Below are 13241 nucleotides of genomic sequence, written 5' to 3'. Positions count from 1 at the left end.
ACTTTGCCAAGATTCATTCTTTTGTTTGGATACTGTTGAGATTCGAGGTCACAAATTAAAGCTGTGCCTTTTCTTGGTGATTCACTGGGAGATAGAATATTCTTTTCTCTAGGAAAGCCTAGCATTTTCAAATCTCTAGTCTCTCCCTTCACAAGCTGCACATTTCAAGAAAGCGAGGCGACTTGGGTTTAGTGTTAAGACTGATGGTATCCACAAAGCTGTGGAGTTCATTAACCTGTAAAAGAAAGGTGGGATGCCTGCTGGTTTTATCTCATTAATACTTATTTGATCTATTATATTAATTGACGTAAGCCAACCACACCCAGCACTTCGCTCCATCCTCCTCATTAAGGCTTTTCCCTGCAGCTACAGCTCTTGCTCCCTGTCATTAGTCTGGTCCTTATCTTTGTGGACAAGCTTTTACTAATTTGATTAGATGAAACCTGTAACCCTGGGCTTTTAATAAGTTACCATGCATGGTTCCTCCTGGAAAGGCTGCATGACTCATTCTTTATATACCTATTACTTACTGCTATATTTTCAAAAATGATGGTTAATAATTTTAAACCAGGTTTTCTGGCTGTTTAAAAATAGCACCTAAGGAATCTTTTAATGTTCTTATTTTCTTATGATCCAGCAAGTTGTTGGCAGTTTGTCTTAACATTTTTCGTCTGTTATCCAGACCTTCTTGTTTTTATACACTTAACAACATTATTTTGTTTGCTTTTTGCCAAAATAATGTTTATGTACATAGTTCGTTAAATATTTTCTCTTCTCAGTAAGTGGATGGCAAAGGCCTAATTACTAAAGCTGATTTCTCTCTCATCCCTTCCTTGTATAATGAAGTTAGTTTCTGTACTACAGACTCCGGATGGCTTGTTAATGAGCTGTTTACCTTTTCTGTTCTCTCTCCTTCCCTGCCTCACCATCCTTATTTTCTGTAGAGTAGAGGTTAAGTTGCTGTAACAGCACCCAACAATACAGTGGCTTTGAGACCACAAAAGGGTTTGTGTCTTACCCACCTATGACCCAGAGCCTCAGGGCAGTGATGCAGCTCTGCACTTCTACCACTATTCCTGTGGGCCTCCACTCCTAGTCAGCAGCGGGGAAAGAGTGGGAGTTCAAGGGAAGGGGTGTGCTTCGAGGCAGGTTACTAGGAATTTGTCTATCATTTCCACGACTGGTCCCTTGGTGGGGACTTAGTCACGTGGGAGACGAGGAGATTTCTCCTACTGTGCAGCGGGTGCTCCTGGAGAAGGGGGAATATATTTGAAGGGATTCTGGGTTAAAGAAATAGTCCTATTTTCTGTTGGTGCATTTTTTCCCTTCATGCTCTATGGTTTCCCAAGCTCGCGATATTCTTTCTCTCATGGGATTTTCTGAGGGTCTAGATCTTATCAAGACATCGATTATCTTGAATCTGATGAAACCAGTTCCATTGCTTTTGGATGAGACTCTAGTCTGGTCCTGGAAGAGGCGTTCTACAGAGCTAGTCCCTCTGCTCGGGGGTTTGGAATCTTGGGGAATTACCGAGACAATTGTTTCCTCATTTGTAAAACAGGAACGATAAAATAGTCATACCTCCTCAGGGTCTTGAAGGTCAGACTCAGGGATGTGAAGCACAACTGGGACCACCAACTGTCTCACAGATGGAGGACATGAATGGGAGATTTCTTCCTCAACTGTGAAGGTAGGAGGCCCCACTTCTCTCCCCCGGGAGATTGGAATCATGTGATCGTTGACACCTGGGTAAGCCAAATGTTTATGTACCTCTTGCCTTGAATATGGATTATAAATTAGTGTTCAACAAATTCAGATCCCCCTAGAGAGCCGTGCAAGGCAGGTTCACATATAAGAATATCAGGAGATGATTGTCATTATCCCTATTTAAGTAACCAAGGCTCAGAGAAGCTGTGTCCTCCTGGCCTCATGGGAGATAGAACCAAATTCAGGTTCTTTCTAGTCTTGCAGAGCAGCCTGTGATCGTTCCCAGCTCTCCAGATTCCTCTTCATTTTATTTGAAATATTTACAACGTACACATTTCCCTGATGTATATAGGTGTTTAGATAGGTTTGTGTTTACTAATTTAGGACTGAATTTATGCAAATGCTTGTTTTCCCCATTCTTTTTTTTTTTTTTTTTTTAAAGAAGATGGGGGTAGGAGCTATTTATTTATTTATTTATGTTTGCTGTGTTGCGTCTTTGTTTGTGTGCGAGGGCTTTCTCTAGTTGTGGCAAGCGGGGGCCACTCTTCATCGCGGTGCGCGGGCCTCTCACTATCGCGGCCTCTCTTGTTGCGGAGCACAGGCTCCAGACGCGCAGGCTCAGTAGTCGTGGCTCACGGGCCTAGTTGCTCTGCGGCATGTGGGATCCTCCCAGACCAGGGCTCGAACCCGTGTCCCCTGCATTAGCAGGCAGATTCTCAACCACTGCGCCACCAGGGAAGCCCCTCCCCATTCTTTTTAGTAGGTTTTATTTTATATATATTTAATCTTGTTTTCTGTTTTGTTTTAAATCACTCACAGTCGTAACCTTGAACGTAGGTTTCTGCCACGTGGCTCTTCCGTGGGATTGAAGTTTGCTGGGTAAAAATTGAAGGCCTAGTGAGATTGGTTTTGTAATGCGTTTTTTCATAACTAGATGTTTCTGGTACTTCATAATAAGAACAAAATATTTCATCAATGTGATAATTAACATTTTTAAAGTTTTTGTTATTTGGCAGGTGATAGGGAAGTTTCTGACATAAATTATAATAATCCTCACAGTGGCTGAGAGATGGGATTTTTGATGGGTTAATTCTTTGAATATTTCATGACTGGCAAGTAGCAGCTGGCTCCAAAGCATTCATACAGGGATTTTTTAAATTGCACTTTTGCTAATGGCACAACGAGGTGGTGACTTTCCCAAAAGTTTTCCAGCAAATCAGAGAGAGGGATCAAATTCTCAATTTCAGCATGCTGTTTAATTCCATCAAGAGATTGCTTCCTCTGCCATCAGCTTGAGCGTGAGGGAGGGCATTTCAAACCCTCCACCCTGCTGTAGATCGTGGCTTATTTGTTTCTCAAGAATATCTTCTCTTCACTCTTCCTTCGGCAGTGAAATCGTCAGATCACCCCAGGTTCAGGCTCCCCTGAGCAAGATGAAGCTTGTGTAAGGCGCATTTTCTGCCCCAGTGAACTTTCTCTCCAGACAGCCAAAACTTCTCTGGCTTCATATTTTGTCCTAGCACTTCAACAGTTAAGTGGTTTGGTGTTAATTGGGTTCCTATTTTTAGAGGAGTTTTTCTCAGACTTTATAGTCTGCATCAGAATCACCAGGAGGACTAGTTAAAATTCAGATTTCTGAGTCCCAGACTCAGAGTTTTTGATTCAGTAGGTCAGGGTGGGACCTGAGAATTTGCATTTCTCAGACAAGTTCTTAGTTGTTCCTGAGGCTGCTGGTCTGGAGACTACACTTTGAGAACTGCTAATCTAGAACAATAATCTTTACAGTAGAACTATCAACTATTAGAGTATATTCATATTCTCTTAAGACTGGAATAACCGTATACTTTTGGCTTTGGGCTGAGGATTAAAAGTAAAATGACAATAAAATGCAGGGCATACTGTTCTGATGTTGCTGTTCTTACATTAGTCTCTGTTCCCAAAACTAACTTTTGCAGCTAAATATTATAATAGGTCTAAACCAAAATAAAATGCAAGGCATACTGTTTTGATGTTGCTGTTCTTACATTAGTCTCTGTTCCCAAAACTAACTTTTGCAGCTAAATATAATGGGTCTAAACCAAAATTGAGATCTTAAAAAAGTTGCTTTTTTTTTTACTTAGCCATTCCTCAGTGTGAATTATGTGAGTCTTATTATAATAAGGCTTGGAAAACCTACCATAATCACCTCATGTAGTGGAAGCCTCGAGAATGTACACAATGTTGGAGTGGTGATGCGTAATTAAAAGTTAGAAATTGTTCTTCAAAAACCGGAATACTTACTGTATGTAGAACAATAAGCTGCTGACTTTATAGAATGTTTTTCTTCTTCAAATTATCATATTAGATTCAGTCAGTCAGCCAGTGTTTACTGAGTGGGTGACCTCAACATGGGGGCGGTCACTGGGCTAAGGTGAAATTATTCCAGCGGGGGGCGCTGGGGAAGAATCTACTGGCAGTAATGGAGGGGGATGTGGGTGAGTCACTGCCCAAAGGAGACCAACAGTAAGAGACGGGCAGGCAGCTCTGAGCAGTCTTGGATGTGAATTACTCATTTGACATTAGCTGGCTAGGGCCGCCGGTGGGTGACACTCTAGCAAGTATTTGGAAGAACTGTTGTGTTCCAGGTACTGGGCCAAGGGCTTCCAGTTGTTTTCTCATGATTATTTTTTTATTCATAAAAGTATCATATATCTCTGATTTTCAATTTGGAAAATATGGCAAGGTACAAAGAAGAAAATAAAAACCTATAATTGTGGGGCTTCCCTGGTGGTGCAGTGGTTGAGAGTCCGCCTGCCAATGCAGGACACACAGGTTCAAGCCCTGGTCTGGGAGGATCCCACATGCCACGGAGCAGCTGGCCCCGTGAGCCACAATTACTGAGCCTGAATGTCTGGAGCCTGTGCTCCGCAACAAGAGAGGCCGTGATAGTGAGAGGCCCACGCACCGCGATGAGGAGTGGCCCCCACTTGCCACAACTAGAGAAAGCCCTCGCACAGAAACGAAGACCCAACACAGCCATAAATAAATAAATTAAATTAAAAAAAAAAACCTATAATTGTACCACTTAGAAATAATATATTATTTTTATGCCAATTATGTCAACTATAGTACAGATGATTAATAATAGCGAACAATTTGTTGAGTGTTTTACTATGTGCCAAGGACAGTTGAACACTTTGTGTTATCTCATTGAATTTTCACAAAAGCCCAATGAGGTAGTTACTGGTTTCATACTCATTTAACCGCTGAAGAAACTAAGATTCAGTAACCAGCTTGAGATCACACAACTAATTGTTGGTAGAGTGAGATGTAACCCAGGTGGTCAGATTGCAAAGCCCATTGTCTTAATTCTACTGTTCTACCTACTTGTCCATGTGGTTTTGGAACCTGCTTCTCACTTTTTCTTTTTTGTTTTCAGCTTGACGTATAATTGACAAATAAAATAGTAAAATATTTAAAGTGTCCAACATGATGATTTAATATACATATACATTGTGAAAGGATTCCTCACATCCAGTTAATTAACACATGCATCGCTTCACATATTTACCTTTTTTTTTTTTTTTTGCTGAGAACACAAGTTGTACTTTCCTGGCAAATTTCAGTTATACAATACATTATTATTATCATCCTCTACCTTATTTATCTTATAACTAATTTTGTACCTTTACCAACCTCTCCCTATTTCTCTCAACCCCTGTCAACCATCCTCTACTCTGTTTCTATGAGTTTGACTTTTTTTTTTTTAGATTCCACATATAATGCACCATGCAGTATTTGTCTTTCTTTGTCTGGCTTATTTCGCTTAGCTTAATGCCCTCTAGGTTATTCCATCTTGTCACAAATGGCAGGCTTTCCTTTTCAAAGGCTGAATAATAATTCCATTATATATATATATATATATATACATATACTTATATATGTCACATTTCCTTTATCCATTTATCTGTTGATGGACACAAGGTATGATATTGTTTTTGTACATTGGCTATTGTGAATAATGCTGCAATGAACATGGGGTGCACATATTTCTTCAAGATGATTTCATTTCCTTTGGATGTCTACAAAGAAGTGGGATTGCTAGATCATATGGTAGTTTTATTTTTAACATCTTGAGAAACCTTTGTAGTGTTCTCCGTAGTGGCTGAACCAATGTACATTCCCACCAAGAGTTCCCTTTTCTCCATGTTCTCGCCAGTGTTTGTCAGCTCTTGTTTTTTTGGTTATAGATATCCTAACAGATGTGAGGTGATATGTCCTTGTGGATTTGATTTGCATTTTCTGATGATCAGTGATGTTAAAAACCTTTTCATGTATTTTTTGGCCATTTGTATGCCTTCTTTGGAAAAATGTCTATTTAGGTCCTTTGCTTATTTTAAAAAATTAGGTTGTTTGAGTGTTTTTGCTGTTCAGTTGACTTTATTATTAAAATTTATTCACAAATAACTTACTATGCTGGGTTTACTCTAACTTGCCCTTTCTCTTTTATTAGGCATATAGGCTATTTCGAACACTGAGATACAAGTCTTATAGAGAAAATGTTTGTATATCATATTCTCGCCTTACTCCTGTTCCTTTCCTTAGAGTTAATCCCAAGAAATGGAATTACTGCATCAAAAGATAGAGTGAGGGCTTCCCTGGTGGCGCAGTGGTTGAGAGTCCACCTGCCGATGCAGGGGACGTGGGTTCGTGCCCTGGTCCGGGAGGATCCCACATGCAGCGGAACGGCTGGGCCCGTGGGCCGTGGCCTCTGAGCCTGCGCGTCTGGAGCCTGTGCTCTGCAATGGGAGAGGCCACAATGGTGAGGGGCCCGCATACTGCAAAAAAAAAAAAAAAAAAGATAGAGTGATATTTCAGATCATTGATATTATTCACTGCCAAATTTCCTTCCAGAAATATTGGGCCCATTTATACTACCATCAGCAAAGCATGGCAATGCTAGTTTGTTTCAGGTTGACCACATTGTTCTTACTCTAAAGAATATTTGCTAATGATGGGCCATATATGATATCTCATTTCCCCATTTAGTTTTGTTCTAACTTATATTCATTCTTTGAAAGGATCCTAAAGAGCTCAGCTCTTTGATCATCCTGTCCCCATACTTAAGATGTCTGTCCTGTTAACAATTCCTAGAAAACCTTTCATAGACCCTTGAGACTTTCTTTTAGCCACTTAAAGTGGATGTCCAGTTTTTTCAAGATAGCTTTCTGTTGTATAAACTTGTGGGTTTTATTTTCAATATTAAGAATCAATAGTTTTTAATAATTACGTGTGTTAATTATTTTCCTTGCTGGCCTCAAGGAGGTAATTTAGAAACCACAATGACGGGAAATGTTAGTAATGAGTTAAAAGCAGGGAACTCTAACCTACTTCTATACCATTTTTGTTGTTTCAAATAAAAGGTTCTTCTGTAGTTGCGTGAGTAATATCCTACTTGTAATGAGGACACAAACTGGGCACTGTTAGGAGAGCACTGCATTTGGAACCAACTCCCATCAGGTAAGGATACTAGTGGTGATTCATATGTATACATATACATACATTCATATGTACATGGCCTTGGGCAAGTTCCTTAGTCCCTCAGGATCTTTCTTCAACTGTCAAATTGTAAAAAAAAATGCCTACCTCACAGGGTTGTTGCAGGCATTAAATGAGATGCCATTTTTTTGAGAATTCAACAATTGAACAATTTTAAGAAATTTGAGATTTTTAAAACAAAATTTACAAATTTTTATCATTTTTTGAGACTTTAACCATGTTGAGAATTTAACATGATGCTGGCTGGCCACGCTTTTGTTTGAGAAGCTGCCACTTGAGTCCCTGTCTGGCTGACCACTGAACTTACCTGCTTGTTGTTATTTGTAAATGCTTTGGGCAATGAGGAGATGGTCTCCGAATGAACTAAAGCTCGCACATCAGTAACTGGCACTGTCAGCAACTCCAGTTTAGTCTGTTGAAGCACATCTGTGGGTCTTGTAAAGTCAGGCCTCTGCGTCCAGGACCTTCTGAGTTGGCATCTTTCCCTAGAAATAACCAAACTCAGGTGTCAACTTTTGAAAAGGCAATTTCTAAAGAAACTTGGAAGTGCTTTGCAGCACTTATAGGGGTGCTGCAGACTTGTTTCGGTCCTGACACCGTCTGCTGGCAACTGGTGTAGGTCTACTCTTCATAGCTTATCTCAGCTCTGAAAAAGATGCTGACAGTGTCAGTAAATGGATTTTAACTTAATAGGTTATGTTGGGAGGGTATCGTTCATCTCTTGGAACACTGATCATTCAGACTCTTCTCTCTAGGAAGAAAATGTATGCTTCAATATTCCTTAGAGTTAGGGTGGCATATATCTCTTGCAATTTTAAAAGCTATACTATGCATTTCACCCAAAAGGAGTGTGCTTTAAGGCTTGCACAATTTCTACCTGTTCTGTTCATTGTCAGTGTCAGCATTTTTTGGATGCATGTGGCCATCGCCCTTGCTGTAAGCAGAGCCCGCTACTATTTCTTTATTTTCCTCACTCTGTATCTAGTTAGAGAGCTAACCAGTGTAACAACCCAGTTTTATTGTATGCTCTGAAACTGACTGAGTAAGCAATAGCCAACATGCAAAGCCACTTATAAAAATAAGGCAGGAGGGTCCAAAAATCAAATTACTGTCTTTTATATAAGTAGATATCTATACAGATCTGTATCACTAAGGAAGGAACTATAAAGCTTAAAAAAAACTGCAAACCTCTCCATCCTAATATTTCTATTTTTGCGGTATTTCCCTTAAGTCTCTTTCTATGTGCATTCACATGTAAGCACGGCACTCATTTCATTCTGTAGTATTCTGTTCTTCACATTAAACTATCACAAGTTCTTTTCCCCCCATATATCTGCATAGTCTTCAGTTCTTTTTATTGGTTCCATCAAATGATACACCACCATTTATTAGGCTACTTCTGCATTGTTGCATGGTTATTTTTTTTTTTTACCACATTTTAACTCTAATAACCACTACTGCATTAAGTATCTCCATGTATAGAACTTTTTTCTTCTTTTGAACTACTTCTTTGGTATAACCTCAAGCATGGGATTGTTAGATCATAGGGTGTGAATATATTATAAGCCTATTTTTCATGTTTGTGGTTGGCTTTCTTGCTTGCATAAAAGTAAAATCTGTTCCCTCCACCCAACACAAGCATCTCAATCAAGAGTTTTATTTTTATCAAGCATTTCAGTTGTAATATTTCAGGAGAATGTTTTATATGGTAAAATGAAAGAAAGGAACACACTGTTTCCCTTTCCATAATACAAACCATCAGCACTCAAGTGAGGTCTATGTGACAAAACCTATGCCCTTCTGGTTTTCTTATTGTATGAAGTGACCCGTATCTCACTTCTGTGTAAAAGACAGTTGATGAGAAAGACAAAGCTCTTGTTCTTTGGGTGAGTGATTCATTGGTTGATTGCCTAGAGTTTTCCTCTTGGGAGTAAATTCCTTCTGTGGTTTCCAGAGCTTGAAGAGACATTAGTTTGCTTTTCAATTTACATGGCCATTCTACTGAATCCACTACACAGCACTCTGCAATTGTAATAGCCCCAATACATAACTTCACATTTGGAATGTAAAGTGCAACCATTCTTAATAGTTTAGTTTTAATGGCCACTCTTTTCTTTCCCCTATGGTTTCTTGTATATTATTTTTTTAAGCAGACAGCCATTTTAATGCTACCACATTCTCCATTTAATGTACCGTCTGCAGTGAAAATCCTTTTAAAAACAACTATAGGCCCTTGGAAAGCAAATCACTCAGTATAAGAAAACATTGATCTACGGGAAGAAAATGACCCAATGAGCCCTAGTCTGGAATTTTCCTTTTTCTTTTCTTCCCCTTTAAGAAAAGTGAGCATGATGTATAAGAAAATGCATGAGTATGAGCCGTGGGGAGAGGAGCTGTTGAGACCTGTGGGATGGCAGTTTTTAAGGTCCCTGGCAGACCATCACCTGTATATTTGTTTTACTTGAATGACTAGATTTTGAATTAAAGAAACCCTTGTTTTATTTTTTTTTTAAGCCTTATGAAGTTTCAGGTCACTTTAATTCCTTTTCTTCTTTCACCCCTTTGGCTGAACCCAGGAACCGTAGCCTTCGTGACTCTCCCCTTCAGTGTTATCTTCTGAGATTAGTAAAGTAAGAGTTCCTGCTCTCAGCTCTCGGGGTGGGGGGTGGGTGGCATCCCTGATTCTGTTACCAGGGAAACCAGTATCAGATGGGTGCAAAGAAGGTAAAGGGTTCAAGCATCTTATTTGAAGTAATGAACTAACACAACCCATAACTCCCCCTTCCCCCCTGCCTATGTAATGTCATGGAAACAGGAACAGAAAAGCCAGCAACTGACAGTGAAGTCACGTGTCTCCGTGTCTCTCTAGGTGTCAGGCATCCTTTTGATATCTTCAAATGCCAATTTGTACAATCCCATGACATATCGTTGGGCTCAAAAGACTTTTATTTGAAGAGTGAATAAAATAGAATTCACCCAGCCAAGATGTCTGCTCTTCTAACCTTTTATCAAACAAATAAGAATTCAGGAATATGGTCCAGGTGATTATTACTGCTTTCCATCGTCGCCACTTTGTCAATGTGCAAACCTTGTCTACCATGTTTGTCTTTCTAATTTCTGAGCTAATGCTTAGCAGCATGATGACTATCTGCTAATGGCTGTAATTTATTTTATCAGATATTTTGACACTCGGAATAGGTGGGCTTTTCACACCTTCAGTACATGGAATGTAAATCTTAGTGTTGTTTTTAATCTCTGCCTAAAGATTTAGTCATATTGTCTACTAATTCATATCCATTTTAGATGTTTTCCCTTCTAGAAGATGTGGACTCTCAGGATGAAGTAGTTGGAAATCTTAACGTACACATCTAAATAACTGAAAAGTTCTAAGTCGTCTCTAGCATCTGTGGAGCTGAATCCCGCACAGGTAAGGGAAATGCCGTTAAAAAAATGCTCTGTCACGGCTGCAGTTCAGTTGAACATTTCAACAGGGGTTAGTTATTTTTTAGTAATGTGGGACAGTTAGTAGCAGAAGGGACGCTCTAAAAGGAACAGAGTGCTTCAAAGTCATTTCAGCCCTCACCGTTGCCATGTAGAGAAGCTGGATTACTCACGGTATGAATTTTTGCCTTTCCAGTTGGCTTTTGTTAAAATAAAAATACACTTCAGTATCCCATCTATTCTGGGCTCCTCTACTAACATTAGACTTAGATTATTTAGATTAAATTGACTAGATGTTCACTGTTTAAGTTTTAAACCTCAATGGATTATTTGCACTTGGTAAATATAAATTGCTACCTATTAATGGTGGTACGAAATATATAAACTTAAATTTCTGTGGCACAAACCTGCCTGACTGACAAAACACATCTTCAGAGCAATACCCCCTCTACAACTAGCTCTGCCGGAGACCACACTGCCCTTGTCAGCCACGTTCCTGTTCCTCTCGGCATCCCCGCCAAGGGAAGCTTTCCTTCCCATTAGCCACAACTCAACACGTTTTCTGAGGGCGAAGTGCTGAAGGGTTGGTTGGTTGGTTGAATGACTCACACGAGAAAAGTGCTGAAATGGATTTTGGTGCTGGCCTCTCTCCCCCTCCTGGAGAGAGAAACATGAAGATAAATCACCAGTTAGCCAATATTTTCACAAGCTGAAAACCATTAAGCTTACCATTTTCTCTGCTCCTCCTTCCCTTCTTGCTTTCCTCAAATTGACTGTGTGGTGGGCAAGGCTGACATCCCACCTGGCTTGTCTAAAGCCCTTGATGCATGTATGATTTCTTTGAGGTAGGCTGGGAGATACAGAAATGCGTATAAATAAGCCTTTGATCTGAGTTAAACAGAAATTTCATTGTATGTAGTGTGTTGTTCCTTACGTTGGCAATTGACAGCTGCTCAGAAGTAGGTTATTAAACGCCTTGCCTTGTGTAAGTGCCAGAACTTTTGGAGTAGCTTCCAGGCACAGTCACAGAAATATCAGTGACTGTCCTGTTAGAATGGGAAACTTTTCTCCCGGCGTTTCCATAGGCTGTTTCACAAGATTCTCTTCTCATCACTGTCTATATTTTGGATGACTCCGGTTTAAGGCTACTTTGGTTTTAGGAATTGCAGTTTTATAATTTGCCGGTGACTGAAATCCTCAGTAATTCGGATCCACATTTCAGTGATTCTAGCATGTGAGGAAAATCGTAGAAGAAATGAATGCCGATCAAATAAAACTAGAGTTGATAAAACATTAGAGAAAACCCTAAAGTCAGTTCTGAATTATACTTTATTTTTTGAACTTTAAATAGGAAACAACCACAGAGACATGTAGTCATGTGCAAGCGACACTGCCTTATGCACTTTTTTGTGAATCATAATGTTATTTTATTTTTTTAATAAATTTATTTATTTATTTTTGGCTGCGTTGGGTCTTCATTGCTGCGCGCAGGCTTTCTCTAGTTGCGGCAAGCGGGGGCTATTTTTCATTGCGGTGCGTGGGCTTCTCCTTGCGGTGGCTTTTCTTGTTGCAGAGCATGGGCCCTTGACGTGCGGGCTTCAGTAGTTGTGGCTCGCAGGCTCAGTAGTTGTGGCTCGCAGGTTGTAGAAAGCAGGCTCAGTAGTTGTGGTGCATGGGCTTAGTTGCTCCACGGCATGTGGGATCTTCCCAGACCAGGGCTCAAACCCGTGTCCCCTGCATTGGCAGGTGGATGCTTAACCACTGCACCACCAGGGAAGTCCCTCATAATGTTTTTTTTTTTTTGCGGTACGCGGGCCTCTCACTGTTGTGGCCTCTCCCGTCGCGGAGCACAGGCTCCAGGCGCGAAGGCTCAGCGGCCATGGCTCACGGGCCCAGCTGCTCTGCGGCATGTGGGATATTCCCAGACTGGGGCACGAACCCATGTCCCCTGCATCGACAGGCGGACTCTCAACCACTGTGCCACCAGGGAAGCCCCATAATGTTATTTTAATCACCAGTAGAATCCCAGAGCAAATGCATATCTGCATCACACTCCATAACAAGAGAGGCAGAGGAAACCAGGGTTTTTTTTCCAGCCTGAATAGAAAATCCTTTCTCCATCCAGGATTCAATGGAAGCATTTGCTACGTAAAAGCACTAGACTTGACTTTTAAAAATGCAACATTTGACATGTTAGAGGTGAATATAAACATATGGACAGGCCCCAGACACCAAATTTGCTCAACCTGACAAAACAGAGAATAATGTGCCTTTAAAATATGTGAAAAGTAAGAGGATACTTCATTTGTGTAAAAAGCCGTTACTTCATTCCACAAACATTTACTATGTGCAGGTAACTCTGGTAGGTGCTACTTGAAGGACATAATCGCACTATGGTTAACATTTATTGAGTACTTGCTCTATGTCAGGTACTTTACTAAGTGCTCTACTTGCCATGTTTTATTTAAAAAGAATAATAAGACATGGTTTCTGTCCTGAAGGACCTGCATCCAGGGCCAGGATTAGGGTGAGATGAGGACTGGGGCTCACAGTTT

This window comes from Hyperoodon ampullatus (genome assembly GCF_949752795.1).
Source record: "Hyperoodon ampullatus genome assembly, chromosome: 6".
NCBI lineage: Eukaryota > Metazoa > Chordata > Mammalia > Artiodactyla > Ziphiidae > Hyperoodon > Hyperoodon ampullatus.
The sequence above is the reverse complement of the archived record's forward strand: the minus strand, read 5'-3'. Positions refer to the sequence as shown.